Genomic DNA, 7907 nt, shown 5'->3' on the forward strand with positions numbered 1-7907 from the left:
ATTATAAACTTGTTGCAAAGATTACATTAGTAATTCATGTAAGCATCTAGAACTGTGCCTGGCATATAATATGTGTATAATAAATGTTGGCTATTGTTATAATTATTATTACCATGTCAGATGATTAAATCCCTATCTGTTTAATTCATTATAATCAGATTTTCTGTTTTTTGCGACCACCACATTTCTAACTGGTATAGAATTAACTGATAGAACTGTGTGCCGGTTTGAGTGTATTGTGTCCCCCAAATGCCATTATCTTTGTGGTCTTGTGTGGGGCAGAAGTTTTGGTGTTGGTTAGATTTGCTTGGAGTGTGCCCCACCCAGCTGTGGGAAATAATTTTGATGAGATGTTCCCATGGAGGCTTGGCCCCACCCATTCGGGGTGGGCCTTGATCGGTGGAGCTATATAAATGAGCTGACTCAAAGAGGAAAGAGAGTGCAGCTGGGAGTGATGTTTTGAAGAGAAGCAAGCTTGCTGGAGAGGAACGTCCTGGGAGAAAGCCGTTTTGAGGCCGGAGCTTTGGAGCAGATGCCAGCTGCCTTCCTAGCTAACAGAGGTTTTCCGGAGGCCATTGGCCATCCTCCGGTGAGGGTACCCGATTGCTGATGTGTTGCCTTGGACGCTTTGTGGCCTTAAGACTGTAACTGTGTAGCGAAATAAATCCCCGTTTTATAAAAGCCAATCCATCTCTGGTGTTTTGCATTCTGCAGCATTAGCAAACTAAGACAGATTTTGGTACCAGAGAAGTGGGGTGCTTTTGCTGCTGAGTCTGCAAATACCAAACATGTTGGAACGGCTTTTTAAGTGGATAAGGGGAAGATTCTGGAAGAATTGTGAGGAGCGTGATAGAAAAGGCCAAAACTGCTTTAAAGAGACTGTTTGTGGAAATATGGACTCTAAAGATACTTCTGATGAGGACTTGAACAGAAATGATGAATGTGTTGTAAACTGGAAGAAAGGCGATCCTTGTTTTAAAGTGGCAGAGAATTTGGCAAAATTGAGTCCTGGTGTCAGATGGAAGGAAGAATCTGGAAGCAACAACTTGGAATACTTAGCTGAGGAGATCTCCAGACTACGTGTGGAGGACGTATCCTGGCTTCTCCTTGCAGCTTATAGTAAAATGCGAGCAGAGAGAGATAAACTTAGAACTGAACTCTTGGGTTCAAAGAAACCAGAAGTTGATGGCTTGGAAAATTACGGGCTTCCAGTGGGTAGAATCCCAGAAGCTACAGCCCAACCTGAGGACAAGCCAAGATTGGATAAGGAGTTAAGCAGAAAGGATTTGTGGAAACTCCTATTGTCTGATGGCTTTGACCCCTGTGTGCTTCATGCAAAGCCAACAGAATTTTTGCGAGATCTTTATAGACAGAGCCATTGCCGGTCTGGACTGGAGGAGACAGACAAGGAAAAAATTAAAGGAAAAATTTCTTCAAAGACAGAGCCGTGGAGGTTGAGGTCTGGAGTCAGGAGGTCTAGGGCTGAGAGAGCGGAGCAGCCCACACGCAGGGAAAGGGTGAGTTTGCCCTGGAGGTCGAGGGCGGGCCTTCCACCTCGTTGCTCAGGAAATGTCCTGCCACCCCAAGCCCCAAAGAGGGTGGAGCACATTCCCAGGGAATTGGGGAGAGCCTGGCTGCCACCACGCTGTTCTGAAGGGGTTGAGCGTGTGCCCCGGAGATGGAAGGGAATCCGGGAGCTGCCCCGATGTTTGAGGAGGGTGGGGCCGAGAAGGTGGTCTCCCCAATGTGTGGATATATTGGAGCACTCACCTAAGTGTTTGGAGAGGAAAGGGCTGCCGAAAAGGCCCTTAGGAAGGGTTAGGCTCCCGCTCTCTCAAGCCCCAAGGATGCAACGTCGTTCTGTAAATGACTCTCAGACTTTGAAATCTAATGGAGTTTGTCCTGCAGGTTTTAGGAACTGTTTTGCTCCTGTTAACCCTGTTTTCCTTACTGTTTCTCCTTATGGCAATGGAAATGTTTATCCTATGAATGTCTCTCCTTTGTATATTGGAAGCACATAACTTGTTCTAGGTTCACAGATCCACAGCTAGAGGGGAATTATGCCTTAGAACTGACCAAGCCTAAACTTATTTTGATGGGATTTTGTACTTAACTTTTGTTACTGAAATGATTTAAGTTTTTGTGATAAATGAATGTATTTTGTATTTGGAAAGATAATGCCATTTTGGGTTCCAGGGGGTGGAATGTGCCGGTTTGAGTGTATTGTGTCCCCCAAATGCCATTATCTTTGTGGTCTTGTGTGGGGCAGAAGTTTTGGTGTTGGTTAGATTTGCTTGGAGTGTGCCCCACCCAGCTGTGGGAAATAATTTTGATGAGATGTTCCCATGGAGGCTTGGCCCCACCCATTCGGGGTGGGCCTTGATCGGTGGAGCTATATAAATGAGCTGACTCAAAGAGGAAAGAGAGTGCAGCTGGGAGTGATGTTTTGAAGAGAAGCAAGCTTGCTGGAGAGGAACGTCCTGGGAGAAAGCCGTTTTGAGGCCGGAGCTTTGGAGCAGATGCCAGCTGCCTTCCTAGCTAACAGAGGTTTTCCGGAGGCCATTGGCCATCCTCCGGTGAGGGTACCCGATTGCTGATGTGTTGCCTTGGACGCTTTGTGGCCTTAAGACTGTAACTGTGTAGCGAAATAAATCCCCGTTTTATAAAAGCCAATCCATCTCTGGTGTTTTGCATTCTGCAGCATTAGCAAACTAAGACAAACTGTCTTGTAAATTGAGAGTATAATCTCTTCATTACACCTTTCAAATGATAATTTCTTAAAGTCATGAGTTTAAGAAACATAAACAACTTAAATCTAGCCACTCAAAAAAGAGTTACTTCAAGGAAGTTAAAAAACAGCAATTTTATTTAAATAATTTTAGTTTTCTTGGAAAACATTTTTGCTGAGTTAAAAAGTAAAACAACCTTGAAATTAGAGTATGATAAATATTATTCACATATGGAAATCTTAAAATTAACAATATATACAACTTTTAAAGCATTTACCTAGAAAAACTTCACTGCAAGATAGAGCAAAATTCTTAGAAAATGATGTAAGCTCAGCCTATAAAAATATATTTCATTATACTCCCAATCCTGATAAATCCCTTTGCTTTGTTAGAATGGGAGGATACCTTCTTGGTACTTTAAATCAGCTTGCTCTTAAACCAAGTGTGCCATGCAATTACTATCTAGATTGGAAAGAATATCACAGAAAAATTTAGGGAGTTACTGTAGCTGTTTGCCACATGATGATGAATTATAAATGTGGTCTTGGCTCCTGTGACCTTGTAATTAGCTTTCCAAAGAAATGAGATGAATTAGAGAGGGTACTTATATACCACCATCCACCAGGGCAAAATCTGCCTGGAAAGGTAGGAGATGAAGTATTTCACTCAGTCTTTTAACAAGTATTTGCTGAGTGCCTACCATATATTATACTATCATTTAACCAGTGTTTATTAGATGACTGTGTACCTTCAAGTAATATCCAATCTAATTGAGAAAATAAAATGCATGAAACAGTATGAGACATTATACAATTAAGTGGTGAATTATCTGGTAAACATAATTATTTTAAGCATTGAGAAGAGAGATTAATTAGGTTTGGAATAGCTAGGAAAGGATTCATTCCCTCATTCAACACTCATTTATTGAGCGGCTTCTACATGTCAGGCACTGGAGTACCATTATGAATAAGATCCTGGTCCTATCCTCAAGGAGGTAAGAAGGAAATTTCAAGACTATGTGACAAATATTGTAATATTGGTAAGCACAAGGTGCTACGAGAGCAATAAGATGTACATGTTTGAAAGATGATTAGGTAGAGGGGAAAAGAGAAAATAAAATAATAGTTAACATTTATTGAGCTCTTACTGTGCTAATGTGCTTTACATGTAGTATCTCCTTTCGTATGCATTACAACCCTACTATTATCCCCATTTTTAAGATCTGAAGTTAATTTGACCACGGCCATTATGGTAGTAAGCCAGATTCAAACCCAAGTCTATCTAACTCTAGATGCAGGGCTATTAACCTGTAATTTATATGCCTATTAGTCTAGTGGTGAAGATAACATAAGGAAAACAGGAAAAGGAATAAATAATGGGTCTTGTAGAAGAGTTTTTTATTGAGCAGTATTGGGAAACACGGCTGTATAGGTAGATGGAGTTAGAGTAGGGTGGGCCTGGAAGGGAAGAGTGTGGGGGCAGAAGACCTTAAAAGCCTGGTGGAGATCTTTTTATTGGAATTAGAAGGCAACAGTGATCTTCATAGATAGAGGAAAGGTGATATGCAGCAATCATTATCTGAAGAAGATTAGTCTGGCAGCAGTATGCAAGATGGATAAAAAGAAGAAGGATGAGCCATGAAGGTCAATGGGAATGTGAATGCAGTATAAGGTGATGAGGGTCCAGATAAGGTTAGTGGTAGTGTGAATAGAGAAAATGGTATAGATGCAATGGACATTTCAAAAGTGAGAAACTTTAACAGAACTTGACCAATAAACACAGGTATTGATAAAGAGAAGGTAAAGTCAAAGTTGACTTTGGTCATGTAGAAAATGGTCATGTAGAAAAGATGGGAGACATGGGAGAATGTGTTTCAGATGATGACTGTTTTGGATATACTATTTTTATTATGGATTTTATTTCAGATTATGCTGAATCTGAGGTACAATGGAATATCAATTAGAACTATTCAAAATGGAATTGAGAAGAAGGGCCTGGAGTTCAGGTAAGGGAGAGAATAGAGAAATATATTTGCAAATCATTAACATAAATGTTTCAAGTTGTGATAAACAAAGTAACTGGAACATAGGAAGTAATGGACTGAAACTTGGGACAGCCCACAGATAAGGAGGAGGAATTGAAATAGAAGCCAGTAAAAGTAACAGAAAACGACATGCAAATAATTTAACAAAATGTAGCATACAGAATAATTTCCATTCTTGTTCTTCTACAGAGTTTTGTGATGACTCAGACTCTGATTCCAATTAAAGGAAAACTCAGAGTTTCATGAAAATCAGTACTTAAAAACCCTCTCTGAGACAAAAAACTAAATGAAAAATAGGGTGGGAGGGGGGTGTTTTGGGTGTTCTTCTTTACTTTTATTTTTTATTCTTATTTTTGCTTTTTCTAGTACAAGGAAAATGTTCAAAAAATAGATTGGGGTGATGAATGCACAACTATATGATGGTACTGCAATTGTTCACAGTACACTTCAGATGATTGTATGGTATGTGAATATATCTCAATAAAATTGAATTTAAAAAACCCTCTTTGATTCAATCTAACATTTATTGAAGATTTCCCATTGTTCAGCCTTACTCTCACTTCCCCTGAGATATCTCATCTGGACTCAGACCTTAAGAAACTGGCAGCTTCTATTTTTTATCTCTCAGAAGCCATGAGCTGAGAACCTCGAACCTCCATGTTGAGAAATCCAACTAACCTGAGACTCTCGTGTAGCAGAGGTAACACATACATGCTCTGATTAACAGTCCCAGTCAAATCCAGGCTTATAGCTTTCCAGTCATGAGACATGAACCCTCCAGAACAGCACATATGCTAGATGAATACCACCAAGTGACCTCAGTCAACGCTGCATAGAAAAAAATCACCCAGTTGGTCTCTGCCCTAATTATTGACTCACAGACTTTTGAGGAATAATGCAATGGTTGTTGCTTAAGCCACTATGCTTTAGAGTAATTTTTTATGCTGCAATAGATTACTGGAACTGTGCATGTCATTTCTTGAGTCTCTATTTCTTCATCTATAAAGAAGGGAGTTTGACTAGATGATCTCTACATTTCTAAATTTCTTTGACTGTAGTCTTTGTTTAGTAACTCACTGGGACTAAATCACCTATACATAGAGTCTTCTATGTTAAAAGAAAAGCAAAAATATTTTATCAGTTAAGCAGATCGAGGCTCCTGAGCACAATGAGGGCTTTGGGGTTGGGTAAAAAGAAAAAGTGACAGCTTTCTCAGTGCCAGAATAGGGAGAAGGGTGGGATGAATATGGTGAATAGGAGAAGGGAGGAGCAGCAGCAGGGAAGGAGACAAAAAGTTGTAGTTTTACAGATGATGGCAGAGGAGACTTCTGTGTCAGCAGAAAAAGTGCTGGAGGTAGAGAAATAAAGATACTGAAAACAGACCAAAGGCACTGGATAGAGATGAAGGTGGTCCTTAGTCCACTGGAGGGAGAAAGTGACAAGAATTTACCCACTAGCTTCCATCTCCCATTGGTCAGAAGTTCTCTCCATCGGACATTAAATCCCCTGCCTTGCATTTCTGAGTTGTATTTGTGGGTATATGTGCATCCCTTGCCTCAGGGTCAATGACAAAAACCTAGGATAGGAGGCATAAGGCCAGGGGCTGCCTAGTGTGCCCTCATGAAATTAGTCAGAAGGGAATTATGTTGTTATTTTGGAATAAAATGTCGGAGACTCCCTGCCTTAAGTCTTTTACCTATAAACTATATTCTTCAATTATAGAAACCATTGAAGTTATAAAAATGAATCTAAAATTGGGCATCATATCAGCCATTCCAGGGATGGTTGCATGGTGTAAACTTCTAAGAACATAGAAAATTAAATTGTGACTTATTGTTACTTCATAATTTTAGGCTTGCAACCCCAGAAGAATTTGCAGGGGCTGCCATCAAGTGATATTAGTGCTATCTTGGCAGTTGAAAATTTCAGGTGAGTGACTGAAAAGTGCATGTGTAGTCAAAATAAATCACTCAATTAAGAGTCACAAGAGCTAGGTGCCAATTTCCATCTGCACCTATCTTGCTTATGACACAAGCTTTTGAAGACTAAATCACCAAAATTTGGTGGCGGGTGAGGGAAGGAAGAGAGAACAGTGAGGAGAGGGAGAGAGGGAATGAATTTGTCTAGTGGCAAGAAAGTAAAGTAAGGAAGGAAAGAAGTGAACCCACTTCCCTTTTCTGCTTCACACTGCTAACTTGTCCACAAGAGGCAGCATGAGGAGAGAAAGAAGCAGGGCCCCTAGAGGAGAGAATCTCCGTTGTTGGGTAGGCTCTACCACTTTATTAGCTGAGTGATCTTGGACAAGTTTCCTAAACTCTCACAGCCTGAGCCTTGTGGGCTCAATTGAGAGGATAAGAATATTAACATTATAGCTTTATTGTATGGATTAAATGAGATAATATTGTAAACGTGCTTTATTTTTCTCTTCTAGCACTTAATCTATATCTGACTCCCCTGATTCAACTGTGAACTCCTTGAGGGTAGGAGAGTGTGCCGGTTTGACTGTGTTATGTTCCCCAGAAAAAGCCATGTTCTTTGATGCAATCTTGTGGGGCAGAAGTTTTAGTGCTGATTAGATTGGAATCCTTTGAGTGTTTCCATGGAGATGTGCCCCACCCAACTGTGGGTGATGACTCTAATTGGATAATTCCATGGAGGTGTGTCCCCATCCATTCAGCATTATATATAGGTTCAGACAGAAGGAGCAAGCTTGCTACAGCCAAGAGGGACACTTTGAAGAAAGCACAGGAGCTGCAGAAGAGAGAAAGTTTGAAGATGGCCATTGAAAGCAGACTTGCTCTGGAGAAGCTAAGAGAGGACAAATATCCCAGGTGCAATTAAGAGTGACATTTTTGAACTGCTGCAACCTAGAGAGGAACATCGTCCTGGGAGAAAGCCATTTTGACACTAGAACTTTGGAGAGATGCCAGCCACGTGCCTTCCCACTAACCGAGGTTTTCCGGACACCATTGGCCATCCTCCAGTGAAGGTACCCGATTGCTGATGTGTTACCTTGGACACTTTATGGCCTTAAGACTGTAACTGTGTAACCAAATAAACCCCCTTTATAAAAGTCAGTCCATTTCTGGTGTTTTGCATTCCGGCAGCATTAGCAAACTAGAACAGAGGACATC

At 40.8% G+C, this 7907-nt stretch overlaps 1 long non-coding RNA gene across 1 annotated transcript; it reads left to right on the forward strand.

The window, feature by feature from the left end:
• The first annotated feature begins 5460 nt into the window (after nt 1-5460).
• LOC119521091 lies at nt 5461-7337 on the forward strand. The gene is made up of 3 exons (XR_005214305.1): nt 5461-5473; nt 6627-6702; nt 7205-7337. It is a non-coding gene; the product is annotated as an uncharacterized LOC119521091 (long non-coding RNA).
• The last annotated feature ends 570 nt before the right edge of the window (nt 7338-7907 follow it).

The sequence above is a fragment of the Choloepus didactylus genome, chromosome 2 (genome assembly GCF_015220235.1).
Source record: "Choloepus didactylus isolate mChoDid1 chromosome 2, mChoDid1.pri, whole genome shotgun sequence".
Lineage (NCBI taxonomy): Eukaryota > Metazoa > Chordata > Mammalia > Pilosa > Megalonychidae > Choloepus > Choloepus didactylus.